A 26,462-nucleotide genomic window follows, 5' to 3' on the forward strand; every position below is an offset into this window, starting at 1 on the left:
CCTTGCTGTTGCCATCTCACCATCTGTGAAACTCCCTGACCTGCTGATTGGATGTCAGTTTCCAAAGGGAGGGTCTGTCAGCCCTAAAATGAGATTTGAGGCTGTCCCAGAGATCACGTGATGGAAATTGCAGTTCAGTCAAAAAAAACTGGCATGTTAGGGTCTCCAACCTCAATTCACACTCCCGGCGCCTCCAGTGCACGTTGTGATCTTCTTCAAGTGGAATTTATCTGAAGAAGAAGCTCTCTCAAGGAGGTGGCCGAGCCCAGCGCTCTAAAGAGACTACACTGTAAGTTTGCTATAGTTTACATTTGGGCATGTGACTGTTAATGTAATGGTGCGGATTAATTCTTAAATATGTCTTTTTTGAATATTTAACAAAGAAACATTGCGGCTTTTTCTAGTCAGTTTTTTACTGCCTGTTAAACACTGCGAGGGAACCTGAACTTGAAGGCGGAGAGATGCACAGGCGCATGCAGCAAATGAGTTTTAGGATGTAAGAATAACGAGCACTTTCACATGAAACCTTTACTTCTGCAAAGCCCGGCGCGAGAACTGCAGCCCAGAGACGTGCTGTGCCTGCTGCAGAGCGTGGAACGGGTCTGCCTGTAAATATGTTTATAGGTGCACACCCGAGCAGAAGCTGCAGCCAATGCAGCAAGCAATGCCTTCTAGGTAGATGCACCCGCTGCGTGCTGCATATTTGCTGGGGTACTGTAAACATGTTTATTAAGCCATTGATTCTAGCTGCTTTTCTATGTGATTTGGGAATCTCAGCTAAATAGCGCCGCTAGACTAAAAGTAATATAGGGCGTCCAAAACCCACGAATTACGCCTGTTGTGTGATATTGCTCATAGTGCATCTGTTTGCACGTTTTAAGGAATCGAATTCTCGGCTCCCCTTGAATGCAAAAGCACAAAAGTATGCCATTTCGCCGACCGCCAGGTAATCTCCCACTCCTCGTACTTTCAGGCAAAAAAGGGCTCTACCTTCACACGTGGAATGCAGCTTTTCCGGATCATTGTCGGGGCGCAGACGGAATGCTGCCGTTCATTTGTGAAGAGCTTTAAAAAGTCTAGTACCGATCTCACTGTGTTTCTGGTGCGTTATTGAACCTGTCGTGTGTTCGTGCTCTGACAGTGAAAGTTTTGAAGCTTCGTCCGAGAGCGAAGGATGAAAGCTGAGTGCACCCCCGGGGGCGCGGCGCGCGCGATGCCTGTGCAATGTCTAAGATTACCTTGGCATAGTCCATGTGCCTGGCTCCAGGAATATGTCTTAGAGTGCGTGTGTGGGGTGACAGTCAGAGTGTCTTGGGCTCTAATGCAGTCTCATCCCCACATTGTGTCCTTATCGTTGTAATGGTTGACTCTTCAACCCCTAGAGAAAACCTAGCAGCCCTCACCAGTGCATACTGTGCTTCTAGCGGCCAAGCGTATATTTAGATGTGTCTATCTATATTGTACATCGTGGAAAAGTTCAGTACGTGCATGTACAAGCTGACCCAGCTATAGGTTGTCTATACATACCTTGCGTCAGATCAGATCCTGTGCAACTGCATAACTCTCCCGGTGTGGCTGAGGCGCGCGCGCTCAGTGCCAGGAGCAGGTACAGGCCTGTAAAGTCGGGGCCTACGAACCCGCAAGACTGGGATGGGTGAGCAGTTACATCCGTTATTCATACTGTCTCGTGGGGATTGGTCACTTAACGTTTGTAACAAGAGCCTTGAGTTCAGCATGAGAGCCATTGTGACCAAAGCGCTATGTAGCGCTGTGCTCGCAGAGTGTTTGCGGCCGCACAACGCCCAGCCCTCATTTTAGAGGAACGCGCTGCTAGCTAAATCACTGCACATGAAAGATTACAGTGAGCTCAACTCCAGCCACTCCTTGGATTTTCGCCTAAAGCACGCTGGGCCTCTGGGGCCATGGCCCATGGGTATAAGCTGACAAGTGCAGCTGTGAAGACAGGGTTTGAGGCCCTCTTCTGCTATTGCTACAAGGCCTCCTTAGGACACCTGTTGCAATTTGGCGCCTGCTATGCGTGGCTTCATAAGGCTGCTGCCTATAGGAGCCTAAATGTTGCACTGGGTTAGGGAAAGTGATACTACAAGCCCCAGAATCCAAAGCGTTGTTGGCATAAAAGCAAGACCTGGCCCAGGGATATTTTACATCGTGTGGTTGATGCCTGTTTTGCTAGAGAGGAGCCCCGAAGCTGAAAGTGCAACCAGTTTGTTTTTCGGGCAAAAAGCCACAATTGGAGGTTAAACGGGATTCATTAGAGTGATTTCAAAGGGTGGGTGAACTGTGGCAGTTGTGCGCCTGCACGCGAACACAATGAAGGCCTCTCTGCTTTGCTCAAGCATGTAGTGTCCTCTCCCAATTAGAGAAGCCGAGAACAAGGGCGATGGAGCGGCTGGTACCCGGGGACATCGTCGAGAGCAGCCCCCGCAGCACAGCGGTGCATGAATGCACGTACACAGGGCACATATAGAAGTGCAAGCCGGGAAGCAGGGGAAAAGCAGCTGTCAATATTAGTTAATGTGGGGGGCAAAGAGGAATCGAGGCAAGGAGGAATGGAAGGCATATGAAGGTTGCCACACAGAGTAATGAGGCAAAGATGACAAATGAAGATATAGGACAAGAGCCAAGACCAGGCTGGAATGTCTGCACTGCCTGAACAGTTTCTGTTTTAGCAAGTGTCCCCTATTTTACAAATGAAGATTCAGTAGGTCGGTGAGTTAAAGCTTCACTGCTCAATCTTCTCAGGCATGGTGCAGCCCTTCGTCATTTCAGCATCAATAGATTGAGTCCCACTGAACTTGGGACCAATAGCTCGCTGTTTACAGCAATACAAGATGGCTGACACTGCAGTAGAAAGCACTCATCATCTGACTGCCGTCAAGCCATACAAAATAACAGCAATATCTGCTGATATTAAATGTGGCCGTCCTGGGTGGTGATTGCTCTAGCAGTACCCCACCTATCCCCAACAAAGGGTCCTTTGTTTCTCTTGTCACACCAGTGGAGTGCTGTGTTTCTGGCAGCCTAAGAGAGTTCTAAAGTAATAAGAACCAAATTGGGATGCCCGAGCAGTTGATCTGATCATTTGCTTTTTAATAAAGTTTGCTCTGCAGTTGCACAGCTTGAATTAACTTACTTAAGAATAAATGGTATTGGTTTAAATGGTAAAATACACATCTATATGTCTGTAGCACAATTTTATATTATCTTTTGCAGATTTGTATCGTACACTATCAACCAGGAGGGTATCCTGGTGCCGAGAAGGTGTGAGTCTAGTCATAACATGGGCCTAGTCAGGGTACCCGAAGACCAGGTCTTCAGCTTCTTGTGGAATTCAAGAAGTGAGGAGGAGTTATGTGTGGCGACAGGTTCTTCCATGCTTTCAGAGCGATGTAGGGGAAGGCTCGGCTGCCAGATCTGCTTTTTCTTATGCTTGGTATTTGCAAGTAGCAATATGGATGCGCATATGTGTCTGGAAGGTGTGTGAAAGCAGATAAGATTTTTGGAGTATGCTGGGCCAGTGTTACGTAGTGCCTTGAAAGTGTGGATGAGGAGCAGTAGCGGTCGGCAGTAGGTGTTTCTATAGGGCGGTGATGTGGGCAGGAGGAGGGGCAGGGTGGGGGGAAATAATGTATGGATTACGGACTTTTACAGGTAAGTAAACATTTAAATACATAAAACGAATTTCGTTGCGCGCACTGCATCACCAAATGTGATGCAGTGCGCGCAACGAAATTCGTTTTATGTATTTAAATGTTTACTTACCTGTAAAACTCCGTAATCCATACATTATTTCCCCCCACCCTGCCCCTCCTCCTGCCCACGTCACCGCTCTATAGAAACACCTACTGCCGACCGCTACTGATGAGGAGTTTGAATTGTGTTCGTTTGTGAATTGGGAGCCAGTTGAGCCTGTTCAAGTGTGGAGTGATGTTGGTGCAGTGTGGGAAGTTGATATGGATTCTGGCTACAGAGTGCTGAATGGTCTGCAGACATCTGGTGTTTTGTGTTGCTCCTGACATTGAGGGTGTTATCATAGTCCAATTTGCTTGTGACCAGGGTGTGCGTTATGGTATCCCAAGGGGCTGATTGAGAGTCATTTAAAAATCTTCCTAAAAACTTTCAGGGTATGGAAGCATTAGGCGGGGACCGCATTGACTTGGGCAGTCATGTCGAAGTTGCTGTCATTGATGATCCAGAGGTTCTTATCAATTGTCAGTCTTAGCTCTGTTGATCATCAGGTAGCATCCCACGATAATCTGCTGTTTCTGAAGATCACTATCTCGGACTTGATGTTGTTTAGATTTAGATAGGTGTTCTTCATCCAGTGGGCGATTTCAGTCATGCAGGTATTCAACTTGATCTCTGTACTCAGTACCTTCTCCATAAGGGAGAGAATGGGCTATGTGTCATCAGCATAGGAAAGGACGTTGATATTGTGAGAGCTGATGATGCTGGTTAGAAGGATCATATAGGCGTTTAAGAGGATAGGGCTCAGGGAGGATCCTTGCAAAATTCTGCAGATGAGGTTGCAGACGTCTGAGGTGTATGGTGCGAGGCTGACCGACTGGGTCCTTCCAGCCAGGATGAAGCATATCCATTGGAGAACATGTTCTTGGATTCCGATGTTGTGTTAGTATTGGATGAGGATGGGGTTGGAGACTGTGTCAAATGCTACCGAAAGGTCCAGGAGGAAAAGGGCTGCTTTGTCTCCTCTGTCCAGAGTCATGCAGATGCAGGGTTGAAGTGGTCTATAGGACTATCAGGCAGTACCTAGTGGGCCGGTATGAAAGTTCAGTGTGTGGACTGTTTTCTGATTGTTTTTAGACCTGTTTTATGGTCACTTGAGCCAGTGCTTACTATTGATTTTCATGATATTAAAATAAAAATTTCCTGCAATTAGCCTAAATCCATGCAGTCTTTTATACCTTGCAAAACGGTTATATAGCACGTCTTTACAATTTCAAAACTGCCTCAATTTGCAAACATGGGCCACTTTTTTAGCTCTCTAATTCACTAATAGGGGCCACTTTTAATTTGGTGCCCAGGCCTATTTTCTTCCCCAGTCTGACCGTGTGCAGTTTTCAGCCGTGGTAGCGATGACGGTAGCTGTGGTTGGGTCTGAAACCAGACTGAGTGGTGTCAAGTAGTTGGTGGTCGTTGAGGTATTCAGTGAGGTGTCTGTTGATAATTTTCTGTAGGACCTCGGCCGGGAATGGCAGCAGGGAGATCCGTCTGTAGTTGACGAGCATTGATGGGTCCGCAGTGGGTTTAGTCAGCAATTGGTGGATAGTTGTATGTTTCCAAGCATCTGGGAAGGTTGCAGAAGAGGTGAAGGCATTTAGAATGGGTGTGAGCATGGTGCTGAAGTGTTGCAGTCCTCTGGAGTAGGATTTGTGGGGGAAGGGGTCCAACAAAGTTGTGCCAGTGCTTTTAGTGACTTCAGATACTCAGGCTAGTATGCAGGCAAATGCACATTTTGTTCTAATTTTACAGGTCTTTGGTTTTCCCTTCCCTTCTGATTATATGTTCCTAAACATCTTTAAATGTCTTGAGAATCACACAGTATGTCATACGTACACACACACAAGCACACACGTAAACACACACACACACATACACACACACACTTAATTTTCTCTCTCTCGCGCTCTCTCTCTCTCTCTCTCTCTCTCTCACTCTCTCTCTCTCTCTCTCTCTCTCTCTCTCTCTCTAAAAATTTCATTCATATTGTGGAAGAATGGCATTTTCCCAGCCCCCCACACCATGCCACATGTCTCCATAATGTGAGCTTTACATGCAGACACAATCACGCACAAATGCACACATAAGGTTCCCATAGTGTGAGCTACATACACTGAAATACACATCAATGTTTGCCTACTAGTCCCCATCCACAAAGATCTTCTGCACTCTCTATCATTCTGTCTCTTGTGGATGCACACACCCGCACACTTGTCCATAGTGATGCTACATAAATTCCCAAACGCACTGTGGGAAAATGTCACTCATACTGTGGGAGGATGACATTCTCGCACACACACTCCGATCGCATCTTCAAAACGTGAGCTCTACATGCAGACATGCACACATACAGGTTACCATGGAGTGAGCTACATACATACAAATAAACACTAATGTTTGCTTAATAGTCTCCACCCACAAAGATCTTCCTGTCTTTTGTCAGAGGTAGAAAATAATTTTTTTATTTAATGCACACAATTTGCTGATAATTACTTAAATGATTACTGTAGATTACTTTCTATGTAAAACCTTTAAACCCTTGTTACGATTAGCCCTGAAGGGAAAAAAATCATGAAATGTCAAGCCTGCATTATTTGCTTAGAATTGCAGCAAAGTTGTCACTCATAACATTAAGGCTAAGACTGGCAGGGATCTCAGCGACAGATTAATGTTAGAGATTCAAGGACCAATTTACAAAGAATAAATCTAGATTTTTGAATCTCTAAAACAGGGGTCTCCAGCCTTTTTAGTAATAAGAGCTACTTATGCTCATTGAAAATCATAGCAATCTACTAACATTTAGGGGTCTATTAGAATGTCGGGTGTATCACCGCCGCCTGCATGGCGTGGCGATCTGCCTGACATTGTCCTCCGCCCGCATGCCATTTCCCCCCGCCATATTAGTATACCGGGGGGACCCCGGCGGACGGATAGACCGTGTGCCGGTTTTCCGCCGGTTACACAGGTGACTGGGCAGAAAAGGGGTCTAATATGGTGGTGGTGTCTGCTAGACACCGCCATCCATATTATTATGGCAGCGGGAAGAAATGCCGCCACGGAAAGGCTTGTGGATTTCGCGGTTGGGGGCCTGTTGCAGGCCCCCAGGATGTTGGGGGAGTGGGGGTGTACATGGGGGGTACCAATGGTACCCCTCTGCATTTACATGCACAACATGGCAGGCACCGCGCGGTGCCTGCCACACTGTGCACGCAAATGCACAGTGTGCAGCCACAGTATTGTGGTGGGCGGTGCTGTGTGCATCTTCCACCACAATGATGTGGATAGGGGATGCCACTGTGGTGGTGGCATCCTAACTGCAGGTGCGGGACCACCGCACCACTGGCGGCCGGTCCCAGCATCGCAAGGGTGGCGGGCGGGCGGACGTAAGTTCGCCCAGCATCTTAATCGGCCCCTAAGTGTTTTAATAGTGACCACATCAGACAAGATAATATTACTGGCTAATGTATACATGCTGTGAACATCTCTGTGCATCAGATAGGGTTGCCAGCAGAAATGTATAAAAGGCGTTGTGTTGTCTACTTAAGTAACACATAATGACTATGGCTGCTGTGCCTCTGACACAAATGTAATGAAGTTAGTTATAAGAATCGCCAATGCCACATGATTTATCACTCAAATATCAGCTTTTAATACATTTTGGAAAATTGACAGTTTTTCTCCAAACATCAATTAAGAGTTCTGAAAATACACATTTTCTTTTTGACTGCACTAAATTTTGTATGCCTATATCAATTCAAATTTTCAAAAGCTTCTAATTTAGTAGGTTGGGCCGCACATTGAAGAGCTACGTACAGGTTGCTGGAGAGCTTCCACTAGCTCACAAGCTACTTGTTGGAGAAGCTTGCTCTAAAATGTAAAAAAGTCTCCAATTATTACGTTTGCAATTCACAAAGTATTGTATGATTGTGAGAGAGGCCTCAATATCGATCCTATGGGAATGTATATCTTCTGCGTACTGTAAGCATCATAAATCCACACTACTCAAAATAATTCTTTATAAAATACCCAGGAGAAAGCACTACAAACTTCAATGTTACACATAACTTTGAACAGGGCCAGATAAATGTTACAGCCAGTAAAACAACTTTCAAACAATTCATACGTATGAACTCTAGGGAAACTTACGGACGAAACCACAAATGCCATAACCAGCCATGCATAATCAACAATATCCACACATGTACATTCCTTAAAAACATGAAAAAGTAATTCCATGCCTAACAAGATGTGCATGTTTAAGCCGCGCCATCAAAAATCTTATACCAGTGCCTACAGCTTAAGGGTGTGTATTGTATGCATTCACATATGATATAAGGTGTGTGGAACACACTCGGTACAAACCTCCATAAGATCCAAAGCTGAACTTTATTGAAGCTGTTTTGTTAGATAAAAATCAGGCTAACCATGGGGATGGCCTGTCATGGTCAATGACATCAAATGCACATACCCACTATTCCCTGGAAAGGCTGGGTGGAGGTATGGTTATATGTTGGGAAAGGATACTTATTGTTGTTTCAATATTTGGATGTACCCTTAAGCTCTTAATTTAAAGGAAACTTACAGACATTGTGCAACACCTCTCTGGTCATCAATGGCGTAACATAGGCCCCTGCATTTCCTGCGATGCATGGGGGAACCCTCAGCACAGTACCACGATCTGCAAGTTCCTGCCTGAGCCTGGAAGGGGGCCCCTCCATGTACCCTGCAGTGGGGACCTTCAAGTTTCGTTACATCACTGCTGGTCACCTTAGCTAGCCTTATGTTAGAAGCTGAATTTGTGGAGTTAAGGGCTCCATTACGATGTCGGGCGGATCGCCACCACCATGGTGGCGGTGGCGATCCGCCCGACAGAAATGCCCGCCAGCCACCCTTTTCCCCCCGCCACATTACAATGGCGGGGGGGACCGCAACGGAGGGAAACACCGCCCGCCACTTTTCCGCCCCGGTCGTCTTGCGGCCGGGGCGGAAAAGGAATAATATGTCTGGCGTTGTCTAATAGACACCGCCAGACATATGATGTGTGGTGTGCAGTGCCTTTCCGCGGCGGCGATGCCGCCACGGAAAGGCATGCGGTCTTCACTCTGGGGGCCCCCTGCGGGCCCCCAGAGTGAAGTACAGGTGGGGGGTGCACATGGGGGGTACCTGTGGTACCCCCCTTCATTGCCATTTGCAAAGCGGCAGGCACCGCGCGGTGCCTGCCGCTTTGCAAATGACAATGTTAAAATGCATTTTCAGCATTGTGGCGGGCAGTGCAGAGAGCACCGCCCGCCACAATGCTGAAAATACAGGATGTACCCGCCACTGTGGCGGGAACATCCTAATGGCGTCCCTGGGACCCCTGCCCTTATGGTGGGCAGTCCCGATTTACGATGGGATGACGGACGGGCAAAGTCCGCCCGTCATCATAATGGACCCCGTTTGTTTGACCATGTATGATGGAATTGCAATGAACTCCCTTTCCACAAAGTGAATGTGTAAAGCAAGGTGTATTGTGACAAAACATTTTCGGGCTAGTAAAATGTTTGCTTGTTTTTGTCTTTTTAAGACCCATGATTGGTATTCATTCCTTTTTTTTAATTTTATTTTTTATTGGAGGTCATTTTGCAATAAGGAAATACATAAATACATTACCATAAGCAAGGTTTAAGAACATCTGATACATATATGAGCAATTAAAGAACACAATATTTTTATGTGGAGGTAAAAAATTGTATAAAAATCAATCAATAAATATAACAATACAGTACATTCCAAGTTCTTATTCTATCGTCCATCCATTTCTTAACCGGGGCCCATAATCGTCTTCCCATTTCTCGTTTTTTAACACCTTTAAATTCATAAAGGCTAGACTCAATATTGTAAATAGCTAAGAATCTAGAGATCCACATCTGAAAAGACGGGCATGTTACATCCTTCCAACCGGCCGAAATAATACTTCTGAGTACGGCAACCGACATAAAAACCAAAGCAGCCTCGTCATCTGTTAAAACCATTTTAGAATCTGAGTCAAATAACATTAGTGTTGGGGATAGATCGATCTTATGACCTAGCAACCCCTCCCAGAATTTTGTTATTCCATCCAGGACGGGGGTCAATCGTTCACAAGTAAAGAACATATGTAGTAGGTCAGCTTGTCCCTTATCGCATCTTGGGCAGCAATCATCATTCTTGACACCCCAGGCAAATAATTTATCCGGTGTATGGTATAGATTAAAGACTGTTTTAAAATGTTGTGCTCGTAAATTGGACGCCCGAAAAATCTTTTTGTTCAAGATTAATGCTAGGTCCAAATCTACATCCGGGTTTCCCAATTTAGCTGCCCAATCACTTTCTACTTGATTGGTATTCATTCCACTGGCATAAGTTACACAAGGCATACGTTTCAAGACTTCTCACCCACTGCCATTGATGCCAATGTACTTCTTTGCTGTCAGGGAGAACTCATGCCACCACACACCAGAAATGATTGTGTGCAATGACCTGTACAGAGATCCATCATCTATCACAAAATTTAGCACTCTGCAGAATAATGTTGGTCTATGCAAATTTATGCTGAGCCTCGATATTGCACAGCGGTTTGAACTATAAGATTTAGCATATAATTTTTTGATGGTTAAAAAGACTAATTTTAGATGTTAGAAATTGGGTCTCTAGTTGGAAGAGGTATGCACCATGTCCAAGTAGGGACCGCAACTCTAATCAGGCTAAGTCAGTCACACATTGAAATCAGCCCATGTTCACCCTCTGGTAGCTTACCACAGAGCAGTCAGGCTTTACTAAGAAGCACTGTGTAAAGCAGTTGTGCATAAGTGAAGACAGTAACACAGTGAAAACACCACAAAAAGACTCTACAATGAGGTACGAAAATATTATCTCTGTTACTCTTCAAAACAAGATAAAAACAATAGGAATCCAATTAAGGCATCTCATGTTACAAATCCATCAAGAGTGTACAATGCTGAAAGACCCCTTGCGCTTTCAGTAGGGCCTTCACTGTTAGGCTGGGGAAATGACAGCGATCCATGTCGTGGATAGGGAACAGGCTTTCTCCACAGGTCAGCATGAAGCAATTCTTCCAAAGTTATTACAGTTAAAATGCAAAGACAAGTTTGTGGGAGACTGATCTACTCACTCTGTATAACATAAAGGTACATGTCCTACCTTTTGCTTATCCAGCACCCTGCCCTTACGGTTACCTAGGGCCTATCTTATGCTTCACTGATATGTAATAAAAATGGAGTTTAAGGCTTGGCAAGAAGGTGAAAATGCCAAGCCAAGGTGGCAGTAAACTGCTTCCACAGGCCCTGCAGTGGCAGCCCTGAGTCAGATTTGTAATACTTCTGTGACGGCACAATCAGTGCTGCAGGCCCACTAAAAGCATTTAGTTTACAGACCTGGGTATACATGATATACACTACTAGGGACTTATAGGTAAACAAATATACCTATCATAGATAAAGCAATTGCCATCCCATTTTTAGATAAGAGCATATGCACTTTAGCACTGGTCAGCAGTGGTAAAGTGTTCAGAGTACTAAAGCCAGCAAAACCGAAGTCAAAAAAAGAGGAGAAGGAAGGCATAAAGTTTGGGATAACCCTGCAAAAAGGACCATTCCCAACAGCAGAGTTGGCATTTCTCATAAAATAACTCTATTTCACAAATATGTTTAATTCTAGTGATAATTATTAAAGGTATCAAATTAGCCAAAAGTGTAACTTTTTCCAACATTTTTTTAGTGTGGATGTGGGCTGTTGCCATTATAAACTTTGTGCATGCTTTTATACAAAATGTATAGGATTTATTTGTTATTGAAAGTCTGCTATGTTTTTTTAATTAATAAAAACAACCTGCGAAAAATGGGTTTGCGCAAAACAACATGGGCAAAACCTTACAGTTCGTGGGAAAATTGTTGTGCAAAAACATTTTCTGTAGGACATTTGGACTGTGTGCAAAGTCTTGCGATACCATGATGTGAGAAGCTTGTTAATTTAGTAAAACTTGGTCCGATATAAGTTTGCATAGTGTAGAGCAGCACCACTCAATTTAAAGGGCAGGAAGAAAATATTATTTCAAAATCATAGCGGAGCACTGGTACTTTAGGACTGGAGTGAAACGGTGCAGAGACAGAATATTTATTCAAAAATATTGAGTTGCACAAATATCGAGTTGCAAATATCGTGGGCCAGAAATATCGACAAACAGATACTTGTAGTCAAGAATATCGATTTTAGGTAAGCAATATCGATGTTAAAAATATCAAAGTGTTTAATATCGTTTGCAAAAAGATACTTGTTAAAAGTATCGTTTGTTTGTTAATGTTTTGTATTTTAGTATATATTTTATGTGTATTTATTGTATTTTGTTGTATAAGAATTATTTGTATTTTTATTATATGTGTTACATTTTTAGTAATTATTCATTTTTTTATTTGAATTTTGCATTTTTAGTTTCGTAGCAGGGTGTGGGTTTATAGGGGAATAGGGTTGGAAGTAATTTAATGATGCTAAATGTATTGATTATTTTTAATGTATTAATATTTGTTTAATTGAGATGTTATAGTGTTAAGTGTGTAAAGTAATGTATTATTAATTAATGAATAACTGGTTAATTAATTTAAATTGATTAATTGGTAATTAATTATGGTAATTGATTAATTAATTTTAGGTGTGTGTTGTGGTGTTTATAGGTGTTCAGGGTGGAAAGTAATTGATTTTTAATTGATGTAATAATATTTGGCTGTTAAATAATTGTAATTAATTAATTGGTAATTAAATATGATAACTGCGTGATTAATTTTAGATTTGTTGTGTATAAGTGTTAACCTCTTCAACGCGGCGCAAATTCCACCGCGATGCAGCGGAATTTGATGTGTGCGCAGCTCGTACGATCCCCGGACGTCCGACGCACACGAGCACCGTGACGTCGGAAGGCTGGGGTCCGTCCGATGGATCTAAGAGGTTAAGGGTGGGAAGTTATTTATTTTTAATTGCTGAATTAATAATTGGATGTTAATTTTAATTAATAATTGGTAATTCATTATGATAATTGTGTAATGAATTTTAGGTGTGTGTGTTTTGGTGTTTATAGTAGTAAGGGTGGGAAGAAATTTGTAATAATTTAATTAATATATAGTTGCTAAATTATGTTATATTTGATATGTATTTTGGGTAATTGTTTAATTTTTTGTCTGCTGTTTTTACTTTTAAAGGGGTAAAGCGTCGGTATTAAACACATTTTAATTACTTTATCATTATTTGTTAATTGTGATAGTTTAAATCAATTGTGTTTTATTATTTTAGGGTTTAATTTAGGTGTATGTTGTGGATATCATAGTGTTACAATGTGTGTAATCAAATGAATGTTTATTAGTTTTCTTTTTTATTATTAATATTTTTGAATTAATTATTAAGTAGGTTAATTTGAGGAATTTATTTAATTAAAAATGTTGAAGTGTTTTGTTATTGGTGTCCTGTTATAAGGTAGGAAATACAATACATACATTCATGTATTAATTAATTTATTTGTTTGTAAATATTTTCTAGTTTAAAAGAATTTAATTTTGTAAATGTATTTATTATTTTATATGATAAATTAATTGTATTTTTTATCTGTAACTAATATTAAAATATTTTAAATTTGTTTATATATTTAATATATTAGATTTTTCATTTCTAAATATTGTTTATTTTTTATGATTTTTTTAATAATGTTTTATTTTTTTATTTTTGTTTTAACTGTTTGAGTGTGAATAGTAATTTTTGTCTCTTCGCTATCCAACACTTTCCCTACTGTTGCACTCACTGGAGTGGGAATAGTATTTTTTACCCCTCTGCTATCCAACACTTTGCCTACTGTTGAATTTACTGGAGTGGGCATAAAAATGTGTACCCTTCCGCTATCCAACAGGTATTCTACTGTTGCACTCACTGGAGTTGGAATGTTAAGTTTCACACCTCCGCTATCCAACACGTTCTCTACTGTTGCACTAACTGGAGTGGGAACAGTAATTTTTACCCCTCCGCTATCCAACACTTTCCCTACTGTTGCACTCACTGGAGTGGGAATAATAATTTTTACCTCTTCACTATCCAACACTTTCCCTACTGTTGCAATCAATGGAGTGGGAATAGTACTTTTTTACCCCTCCGCTATCCAACACTTTCCCTACTGTTACACTCACCGGAGTGGGAATAGTAATTTTTACTTCTCCACTATCCAACACTTTCCCTACTGTTGCATTCACTGGAGTTGAATACTTGTTTTTACCCCTCTTATATCCAACAGTTATTTTACTGTTGCATTAGGTGGAGTGGGAATAGTAATTTTTACACCTCCGCTATCCAACACTTTTCCCCACTGTTGCACTCTTTGGAGTGGGAATAGTATTTTTTTCCCAGCTGCTATCCAACACTTTACCTACTATTGCTCTCACTGGAGTGGGAACAGTAATTATTACCCCTCCACTGTTCAACACTTTCCCTACTGTTGCACATTTTGGAGGTTGAATAGTACGTTTTTACCCCTCCGCTATCCAACACTTCCACTACTGTTGCACTCTTTGGAGTGGGAATAGTAATCTTTACTCCTCCGCTATCCAACACTTTCCTATTGTTGCATTCCTTGGAGTGGGAATAGTAATTTTTTCCCCTCCGCTAGCCAACACTCTCCCTACTGTTGATCTCACTGGAGTGGGAACAGTAATTTTTACCCCTCTGCTATCCAACACTTTCCCTACTGTTGCACTCACTGAAGTTGTAATTGTAAATTCAATTATTTTTCTATCCAAAACTTTTAGTTTAATGTTTTAAATTATTATAGAATATTTTTTATATTTAGAAATATTGATATATATATTGTATTTTTATATAATTTTAGAAGTTTTAACTAAATTAAAGATACTAGTTTATTAATTATTTTAAGTAAACATATATATATATACATATATGTACTTGCATGTTTCACTATACTAATTCAACACTACTCCTCTATGGGACCCGGAAAAAAGCGCTTTGACGCCTCGTCAGGGGTAGTGAGCACTACATAAATGCAATTGCAATACAATTATATATATATATATATATATATATATAAGTTGCAGGTTTTACCGTAGTAAGTATCACACGCACTCAAAGTGGTACAGCTGGTGAAGGTTTATTTTCCAAAGTCACGCTACGCGTTTCAGCACCAAGGTGCCTTGTTCAAACGTGTGAACAAGGCACCTTGGTGCTGAAACGCGTAGGGTGACTTCGGAAAATAAACCTTCACCAGCTGTACCACTTTGAGTGCGTGTGATACTTACTACGGTAAAACCTGCAACTTATTGAACTTTCCTCGGCGGTTGGGGGCCGCCGGGCTTTGACACGCCACCTGACAACGGGACCGGGATCCCAGAATCTAACCCTCTTGCAGTATTTGGATATATATATATATATATATATATATATATATATATATATATATATATATATATATATATATATATATATATTAAACACACGAAGGTCGCCCCAATGGAAGGAAACCAGCCGGCAGGTAAATAAATCCGTCTTTAATGACAGCATTCATGCAAGCAGGCAGCTGAAACTGCAAATGCATTCAAATTCATCTTGAGCCAAACGCGTTTCAGGAACTCCATTTCCCTTCTTCAATGGCTGGTGGTGCTAAAATAACATGACGGCTTGCATCACACTATATAGTTCCAAGGTCCTGCCCCAGTGGGCGTGGCAACTGTGCACTCTGGTCCTTGTAGTGCCGTTACAAACGGAAGCAAGCCCGTCACTGTTACGGTCAATAAGCAAGTATTCCCCTCGTGGGTTGATGCATAGTCCATTCAACATCACCTGCACCGCTTTTCTAAATGATGCTGGATTACTGCCTCCCGTTATTATATATATATATATATATATATATATATATATATATATATATATATATATATATATATATATATATATATTCACTGAAAAAACCATAGGTTTCACACCAGTTATAGTTAGGAATTAGCATTTAAAAAACCTATGAAATTCACTGAAAAAACCATAGGTTTCACACCAGTTATAGTTAGCTGGGAATTTTACTGATATAAAACCATTGAAATTCCCACGTTATAGTTAGTTGGACTCACTATAACTTGCGCGTGCAATGCACTGCTGATGACATCACATATTACATCACTCATGACATGGTCAGTGACATCACTCATGACACCATCCTTGTGACATAGTGACAGACCTCCTTTCACTATAATGTAACCCTTGAGACACATATTCAAAAATAGAAACTGAAATTTAAAAAAAAATGGAGATACCTATATCAGTTACAACAAGTAATTCAGTAATTCCACTATCTATATACACATCCACTCATACCTATACTCACTCATCATATGAAATGATACACCTATACATCCTGTTACACACCGACAATCATCGAAAAGTTACTCACAGACATACTCACACGTGCAAATAAACTATTGAACATCCATTTATTTTAATATAGAGTTATACACACACTTCCACCTTACTTCTATTGAAAATTACACATATTTATTCTCTTAAACAATCACTTATAGAAACACATACTTATTTAAACAGGAACTCTTTCAATCTCTTACTCTCACATATACTCACTTATATACATCAATATTCACATATACTAGATTAAAACATATGTCGTTACTGATAAAGACACTAGTGAGACAGTCATTCACTCACTAACAAACACATATACACACTCATCCACCCATACAGTCCTGCACATATGCTGTCTTCAAAACACATAGAAACAGAGAGTCAGTCACTCATGCATCTATGTGCTAAGTAATACCCCCACCAAACCATATAGACACTCATACTGATACTAAGAGAAACATCTAATAACCCATATACATACGCATGTAGCTACTTACCAACACATGTAGCCACTTATACACAAAGTGAAACACTAATATATATATTTAAATATTTAAACATTACTCACTAATATTTACTTTTTCAGAAAGACACATATTCACTGGATGGTGTCATCAGTGATGTCATGAGTGATGTCACTGACCATGTCATGAGTGATGTAATATGTGATGTCATCAGCAGTGCATTGCACGCGCAAGTTATAGTGAGTCCAACTAACTATAAAGTGGGAATTTCAATGGTTTTATATCAGTAAAATTTCCAGCTAACTATAACTGGTGTGAAACCTATGGTTTTTTCAGTGAATTTCATAGGTTTTTTAAATGCTAATTCCTAACTATAACTGGTGTGAAACCTATGTTTTTTTCAGTGAATTTCATAGGTTTTTTAAATGCTAATTCCTTTCTATATCGAGTTTGTATCCTTTTTTTTTTTACAATTTGCTGTTTTTTTGTAAGTATTCATTTTTTTTATATAATTTTTTTTCTTTTGCGCTCTGGGTGCGCGCTCCGGGAAGCTTTCAGCTAAGCGCTCCCGTAAGCTTTCCGGTGAGCTTAGCAGAAAGCGCACCCGGAGCGCTATTGTCGTTCGTGAAAAAAAATATGAATGAAAAGTTAATAATAATGCAAAACTTTTCGTACTATACAAATAAAATCAGTTTTTTTTAATAAGGAAAATGATTATGCATTTCTGTAAAAGTTTGATGACATCACTTTGGCGCGCAACGTAAGTGCCCTCGGAAGCGCCTACGTTCGCGCCGCGTAAACGCACGCAGAAGCGCCTACGATCGCGTCACGTGTGCGCGCCGGAAGCGCCTGCGATCGCGCCGCGTAAACACACCCGGAAGCGCCTACGATCGCGCCACGTTTGCGCCCCGGAAGCGCCTCCGATCCGCCGCGTAAACGCACCCGGAAGTGCTCCGGAGCGCGCAGCGTAAGCGCGTCGGGTCATGTGACCCTAAAATAACACTTTTCATTGGTTGCTAACAGTTTTTTTTTACAAAGAATGAAATCCCCACCCATTTCCTTCACTATTGCTTTGTACTTGGAGAGAGCAAGAGCTGTTCTGTGTACTATCTTCATCTCCTACTTTCCTGATCTACAGCAATGGCTGCAAGAGAGTCATCCAGCAGTGATTCAGATGCATTTGTAGTTGAGGACCCTCCTACGCAGAAGAAAAAAATCCATTTCATCTGGAAATTTTATAACATCCCTGAAGGTGAAAAAAAAGTCAACGCTCCTAAAGTAACCTGCAAAATATGTGGTATTACTTTATCCAGAGGCAATCCTCTGAAAAAATATAGTTTTGGAAATGCCAATTTAATCAGGCATGTCAAAAGAAGACACCCAAACAACTTTGCGAGGGAGAGTGTCAGAGACCTGGCACGGAAATTACCCACAGATGGCGGCAGCACCTCCACTGGTGGAGCAACACCTTCGGGACCATCCCGTAGAAGAATGGTCCCTAACATACAGCCAGAGTTTGCAGGCATCAAATTTCTGTGCACGGAGTGTAACGAACTGCTCTGCTATGGGGAGCAGAGTGTTGAACTTATTGCCCTAAAGAAACAGCAACACCGCTGCCCTGACAGTCCCTAAATTTTCACATTTTTTTTGCTCCTGTTGAGCCGTTTTTGAATCCCTGTTTTTTGTTTTTCCCTTGACAAAAATCCAAAAAAATTATAAAATTGTTTTAAAAAGCCAAAAAAAGTTCAAAAAGTTCAAAAAACACAAAAAAATATAAAACAACAAAAAGAAGAAAAAAAAAAGTTCTTTTCAGAACTACCTCTAATTTATAAAAAAATGCATTTTTTTTGTGAAAAAAATCTGTCATTTTTTATCTCCATAGTACGCTCCCCAGTAAGCTCTCCGGTACGCGTACCGGGTGCGCCCCCGCGGAAATCGAAAAAAAAAAATTTTTTTTTGAGGCCCCGCGGGGCCCTTTAATGGCCCCCACATCAAAACTAGGGGGTCAGAGGGGGTGTACTCTTCCCCCTTATTGTCATTTCCCCCTTTCTTTTAGCCACCTCTTGTGTCTCGATTTTACCGAGACACAAGATGGCGGCCGCTACAGACTGTTTAGAATGTTTACAGACACCCAAGAGCCAATCAGCTTTCTGCGCGCAAGTCGCGTGTCGCGCCTGGAGCGCTCTCCGGTGCGCGCACCGGAGAGCGCCTATAGATATATATATTTTTTTGAACCTAAATTACTCAAAATCCACTGGAGCACATATCTTGAGACATAGCAAAGGCACATCGGGCTACCAGTCCCTACAATTTTGCCAAATTTGGTGGAAATCCATTCAGCCGTTCGGGCTAAAAGTGAAATCGACCGCCCTATGGAAATTAACATGGGGAAAACGTGTTTTGGGACCCCCCTTTTATCTCGGCCCCCACTTGACGTATCCCCCCCAAACTTTCAAGGAAGAACCGGAGCTCGACGAGGCCATTTTCAGGAAATTTTCAGGCAGATTCGTCAACCGGTGCCAAAGTAATTCCAAATAGAATTTTGAGATTTAACATTGAAAAAAATCCTAACTATAACTACCTACTGGCGACCGCCAGTAGGTATATATATATATATATATATATATATATATATATATATATATATATATATATATATATATATATATATATATATATATATATATATATATGTATATATAGATTATTATGTTTGTGTGGTTATTTAAAAGAAAAGTTTATTTGTTATATTTTGTCAAAATGTATATTCAATGTAAGTTATTTTGTCAAAATTAATGAGTTGCAACAGTATGGAAACTTTAAAAGTATTTTTTCTGTTTCCATCACATGTGATGGCACTTTGCACTTTAAATGGGTGGTCAGCCCTCATGACGATGTCATGTGATCAAGGCCATCTCTAGCCGAAACGCGTCATGGCGGACTGGTGCTGGGCTAATAATCAATAAAGAAAAATTGCACCATCTTTGGGTCTTGCTGGTTCCTGTTTTCCTGAGTGGCTGAATTCGCTGCATTGGTTTACTTTGGGAGCTCTACATACCTTATATATATATATATATATATATAAGGTATAAATATAGATTATGATGTTTGTGTGGTTATTTAAAAGAAAAGTTTATTTGTTATATTATGTCAAAATGTATATTCAATGTAAGTTATTTTGTCAAAATTAATATTAATATTTAATACATTTATTATATATTATTTTATTTTACACATATTTCAATCAATATTTTTTACATTGATATTTTTGATTCAATATTTTTGTACTTACCTGTGTAGGTATGGGAGTCGATATTTTTGTATTCTATATATTTTTTCAGATTTTTTGTCATCGATATTCTATCAGTGAACCGATCCACACATAGGTATTGAAACATTTCAGAAAGTTGTTTATCGCCTATGTTTGCAAGTTTGCTCCCAACTAATCGGGCATATTGTGTGGGCTGGGAGCGGGCCCCGTTCCAAAGTTAAGGTGCTCTTTGTGTAAATATTCTTTTTTTCTGACCTTGCTTCCTCTCAGATGGGCATGTGCAGCACTTGCAGCCTAGTGGACAAGTACATCTATGGATGCATGGCAGCATGGAAAATTAAGTAAATGACTGTGAGACCCACAAAAAAGGCGCAACAGTCTTTCGAAATGAAAAAATACGCTGCATTACAGAGAGGATGATGCTCAACCCTGGGGTTATCATGTTCATTTTAGCATGAATCTGTCATGTTATATGGACCCAGAAAACAATGAGGCTGGGATACATTTTGCTCCATCCCATAGAGATACTTCTTCATAAATATCAAAAGTTTTAAGACACTGGAGGTAATGCTAAAACTTTACTTTTTCTACTTACAACTATCACAAAAGATATGTAACACCTCACTAAGAATGTACAATAAGAAATATAGGCCTAATAGAGAGCTGTTGATTTCCGTATGACCTTTGAATGAAACAAAGCATACTCTGCCTCGCCTCATATCCCGAAAGAGAAGCCTGGATTTCAAACCAGTACTGAGACTCACCCCGTAACTTGCTATAACATTGGAAGTGCTTTTGTGAATATGGCGGGTCTGCATTCTATCACTGTACCTTTTATGTCCAATCTTCGGACAAAGCAACTATCAGCAAAGACTATCATTTACACTCAGGGGAAGAACCAATGAAAACTGTGATGTTTGTGTGATCCAAGCTGTGATGCTTTATTCTGAAACTAAATAAGACTGCCTCAAAAGAGAATTAGCTCAAATGGTTGGCGTGAATTCCAGATAAAAATAAAATATAAAATATTTTTTAAAAACTGGCACATCTTCTCAGAGACCAGGATACAAAACAATGCCCTTATAACAAGGAAGTAAATATCAGATTTCATGTCCAACTCTATCTATAAGCTCATAAATATGATCATGAAAATGACAGAGCTATTTATCAACGAAAGGAGATGTAGTCTGGTGACTAAGTTCTAGGCAATAAAGCTTTGACACTTGGAGGGTCATTATGATGGTGTGCGGATCACCGATGCCCGACCGGCGGTGGCAATCTGCATGCCATAACGCCCCGCCCGCCCGCTATTTACCCCCTGTCATATTACTATGGCGGGGGTACCACGGCGGACGGAAAGACAGCCTGCCGCGTTTCCGCCCTCTGGTAATCATCACGATTGCCTGCTGGGCAGAAAAGGCCCACGATATGTTATGTTATGCTAGTTTGTATAGCGCATGGCTACCCCAGCAACGGGGCGTCCCAGCGCTTGTAGACGTGCCAGATGGCGAAACAACAGATTATTATTATTATTAAAGGGGTTTGTAAAGCGCCTGGTGACGCCTCCCGAGCCAGTGAGAGTGTCTTAGATGGAGGAGAATAACCATGTTTTAATTTGTTTTCGAAAGAGCATATGTTTGGTGGTGGCCCGTGCTCTTAGGGGGACCATAATATGGCGATGTTGCCTTGCAGGCACCTCCATCCATATTATCATGAGTGCGGTTGGCATGTCTTTCCATGGCATAGACTCCGCCATGGAAAGGCATGCAGAGAATGACTTTGGGGGCCCATTAGGGGCCCTGGGGGTTGGGGGTGGGTGGCTGCACTGTACCCCCCTTCATTGCCATACACAAGGTGGCAGGCACCACGCGAAGCCTGTCACTTTGTGCATTGCAATGCACAACATGCACCTTTAATTTTGCGGCGGGTGCTGTTTACAGCACCGTCCGCCGCAATGTTAAAGGCAAGAATGCACGGGCGCATCCTAATTAGCCGCGTTCGACCGCCGCACCTCTGGCGGTTGGTCCCATTTTCTGTTACGATGGCGGGCGGACATCGTAATGGGGCCCTTGGTCTCTAATCTTGTCATCACAACCTAATCAAATAATTTTTTATTCTGGAAAACCTTTTTCTCCTTGTCTCTCAAATAGTAAATAAGTATGAAATAAATATAAAAAAACACTGTAGAGGGTGTTGTTCCAATTATATTTTCCCATCCACAACCTGTGTTTTTTTAATAGACAATTTGTGGAACAGTGTTAGGAAAGAAGTAACATGCATACTTCCCCAAATACTTGAGGTTTTATCCAGATGTTGCTTTATAAATAGTATGGTTCTATTGATTGGTTCTTAAAGCAATACATGTTCATGCAGGTTTTAGATTAATGAACGCATTTAGAGTTTCGTGACACTTGAAAATCCTTCAATTTCTGTGGCAAGTGCTGAATCCAGACACCAATACACCTATAAAATGTTCTCCACCAAATTATGTTAGAGTGAAACAATTGTGTCAGCCGATTTGATGTTTCACTTCTTACAGATATATTGGAATGTTCAGCTTACTTACGCTTTCCTACTGTTGGCTATATTTACATAAGACAGAATTTTAGATTTTTTTTTGTGGGAACGTTACAAACTACTCTCATCTTTTGGTCCTTGAAAAATGCTTCATCTTTCATTCAATGGTATTAAATATCACAGTATTTTCGTGACTATGGAAATTGCATCTTTAAAAAACATGCTGCGTCCTCTGTAGCATGAACAAATATTTTCAGAACGTTCTAGTCAAAACTTTCAAGCAAAGTTTAAAAAGCCAAACAGCCAGAGCCGAACACTCTGAGAAGCTAGAGTTCAGGAAGGTCACACTTACTTTGTTATGAATAGTTTGCTTCTGGTGAAAAGGGAGTTCCAGTTTTTGAGCTTGAACTTGCCTGAGACGTCATAAGACAATAACTCAAAAAGAAGCCTAACTGCCGCAAACGGCGACTAACTAGAAATGGCCGGTTAGAACACGAAAATAGATCAGGGGTGTAGATAGAGAGCAGGCCTGTGAGCCGGAGGCAAGCATTTCTGCCAAAACTCATCACAGCAAAATGTGCTCTCGGAATGGCGGCCACCAGCAAGGGCCCTTGAGAAGAAGCTATAGCCACACGTTTTCAGGCTCTTTCGCGCTGTGTTATTAGATGAAGGTTCTCATACAGTGAGGTGGTTTCTGAACATAAATATCCTGCAAACATGTAATACTGAAGTGCAACACAGTTTGGGGGCATTGGATCTAGTATAATAGTCATTGGCAATGTTAACATGCCAAACGTGGCCCACCCTGATGACAGTACAGATAGGGCTTCAGTGAAGGTGTTCACAGAATGATGAATATTTTTTAAAACCCAGTTTGCTTTACTTACAGACCCAATGGCCCGAACTTGTAAGTGTTAGAACACCGGGGTTCTGTTATTTCCTGTGGTAGCTTCTATTAAGAATATTGTCGACACTGCACTCAAAAATAGACATTAGTTTTAAGTTTCTCAGTGGCTTGTACCCAAGAAGGGATGAGGTAGCTGGCTCAGATGATTTTGCAATCTTACTTTTTTTTAAAGGTCCGTCTACAGATTGTGACAGTATAATTTGACAGTAGAGCGAGAGAATGGGCTTGGGTCAGTGAGCTCATTCAACCATAGGCTTTCGTGTGCCTTTCATCGTTCTCCCTTGCCTTAATATTAGCCTAATGTATGTACTTTGTTTAGCCACAGCAACATTGAAATTCGTGATGTTTTGGCTCTTTTTTAGCAAGTGTATTCACTTTCAATGCAATTACGCCTTACCCGGACATTCAGACAGAGTTCTTATCACACATATCCATTATATACTCATATATTTTGTCTCTTTACTTTCCTAATAACATGTTTTTGATTTTTTTGCCTTTTTTGGTTCTCCGGAGACTCCGTGTAAATATGTGCACATGTGTGAGTACTACCATTACTACGTTTCATTGAAAATATTGTCTCTTTGTCAAAAGTAGTACAGTTAATATTTTCTGCAACCGCCTTTTAAGTTTACCCCTACAACACAAACCTCTGACGTTTTCATAATACTTTTTTCTTTAAGGATCCAGTGTAACTTTTCTAATACACTCTCTTGCAAAGCGGCCATGATCCCACCTTCCACGTTGTTGTAACCTTAGATGCTGCTTCTTTATTTGAGTTTCAATTGTAGGACACCTTAAATCAACACACAAAATATCACACAGTTGTTTACATAACGCTCAGCTTAATCAAAAGCCAGAGCTGTTTGTTTTGCAATGCTTGTTTTCTTTGTGATGGATCCCCATACTGCTCTCTATGTAACCAACTGCCCGACTCTTATAATCCCTTCAATAAAGTAATGTTTGGGTTCCTTTAATAAAACCCCAAAAGTAAAGCAAAGACAAAGTCAAGGTTGCCACCCAACCTTATTTACACCCATGCATAGTGATGGAATTATATGTAACATCTTCTGAGACATCACTGTTCCCCTTTTAGGAAAAAGTACAGAAAAATGTGTTAATAAAGAGCTAACTAAATTGATTGAGGCCGCAAACATCCTCCACCCTCAACAATCCGGTTTCCGCCCCAAGCATCCACCGAGTCTGCACTCCTGGAAATTACAGACACTCTTAAAACGATAGCTGATAGAGGAAGGAAGGCTGTGCTGATCCTACTGTATCTATCAGCCCCATTTGATACCATATCACATAGCATTCTCCTATCTAGACTCATATCCAGCGGCATCTGGATCTGGAGTGGTGTGGCTCACTGGTTAGAGGCGGCAGAACCAAGAGCAGAGGACGGCCCGGGACCAGGGTTCAATTCCCGACGCGGCAGGGTCGTGGACCAGGGTCAGCGGACTCGATAATTCTCACCTCGGTGCCTACTCTAACCAGGGATCACACTCGGCTACTCTGGGCATTAGCTTGCCTCATCTCCACAACGGCCCCCCACATATGCTGGGGATGCCTGGTTTCACCTTGGAGATACCCAGTAGGGACTATCTCACAGGGAAAGCCAGGACGGGTTCCCCAGCGGTCTACTGCGCAGAGATACTCCTTCGGGAGTCGATTCTAGCGCGTTAGAAACCCACAATTAATTAATCTAGATCACTGCCTTGGAATGGCTAAAATCCTTGCTTTCCATGCGCAGACAGGCTGTGTCCATTGCAACTTTCCTATCTGTGGAGCGCACCATTTCTACAGGAGTGCCACAGGGCTCTTCGCTAAGCCCACTGTTATTTAACATTTACATGACTCCACTCATCTCACTCATAACTTCATTTGGGATCAAAGTTACTTCCTATGCAGACAATACCCAAATGATCCTATCCTTAGATCAAAGCTCCAAGGAGGCCGAACTCAACTTTAAAAGATGCTTTACCAAGGTCCTCCAGTGGATGAAGGATAATCACCTCAGGAGCAACACTGATAAAACTGAAATCCTACCCATAGGGAAAGAGGTCTCATTCTCGCCGGGCGAGTGGTGGCCAAAGGGCACTTCACCTCCACCTGATACGGTAAAGGTGGCAAGAAACCTGGGAGTGCAGTTGGACTCTGACCTCAGCTTCAAACCGCACGCACTGACGGTAGCCGGGCTCTGCTTCAGCCATATAAAATCTTTGAATAAATTATGTGATCTATTTCCACTCACGGCAAGGAAATCAGTAGCAGTCACCTTGATCCTGGCACGCCTAACTACTGCAACAGCCTTCTGGCAGGAGCTAACAAACAAACATTAAAAAGGCTCCAAGTATTCCAACATGCAGCAGCGCGGCTAGTTCTGAAACTACCACGAAAGTCCTCCGCATCTGCAGCCCTGAAAACGCTTCATTGGCTCCCCCTACATAGGAGAATACTCTTCATGATTCTCCTAATCAGCTTCAGGGCCACACTCAAACTAGGGCCAAAATACCTCGTATCGAGATTCAACCCCCACAGTACAACCAGAACCTTCAGGTCATCGTCAGCCAACCTACTCAAACCTCTCAGTTTTAGATGCAAAACTAAGGGAGGAAAAACAATGGCTGTATTAGGAACAGAGCCTGGACTCTCCTGCCAATGCATCTGAGAATGCATAAATCTGAAACACAATATAGGAAAGCTTAAGACTTGGATTCTCGGAGCCTCAAATGAACTCTGCCTCTCTCTCATCTAAGAACTTCAGAGCAGCCGCTCACCTCCACACCAGCGCCAGAATGCTCCTTTCGGAGTGGCAGTTAGTGCTTTACAAATATCACTGGTTCGTGGGCGTTCGTGGGCGTTCTTCAAAGGAAGGAAGGGAGGGGAAAAAAAATATCACCTTTAATTACATTATGTTACTGTAAGAAAGTGGGTTATTAATTGGGCTAGATGTGAGCTCACCATAAGGATTAAGACCACACATGTCAGGATAGAATACAGTTTCAATAATTTGAACCTGGACTTAACCCATTGGTAGCTATTGCACAGAGCAGACTGGCCTAACTTATGAAAATGTGCAAAGTATTTAGTTGTTACAAAACAGTAAAAA

General features: G+C 41.5%; 1 protein-coding gene across 1 annotated transcript in view; it reads left to right on the top strand.

The window, feature by feature from the left end:
- The first annotated feature begins 267 nt into the window (after window positions 1-267).
- SLC38A4 (solute carrier family 38 member 4) overlaps window positions 268-26,462 on the top strand; it is a 247,924-nt gene continuing 221,729 nt past the window's right edge. Inside the window, exon 1 of the mRNA XM_086919126.1 lies at window positions 268-289. The gene's annotated coding sequence lies outside the window, so the exon portion shown is untranslated. The remainder of the gene's footprint in view (window positions 290-26,462) is intronic.

The sequence above is a fragment of the Lissotriton vulgaris genome, chromosome 1_1, assembly GCF_964263255.1.
Source record: "Lissotriton vulgaris chromosome 1_1, aLisVul1.2, whole genome shotgun sequence".
NCBI classification, from domain to species: Eukaryota; Metazoa; Chordata; class Amphibia; order Caudata; family Salamandridae; genus Lissotriton; species Lissotriton vulgaris.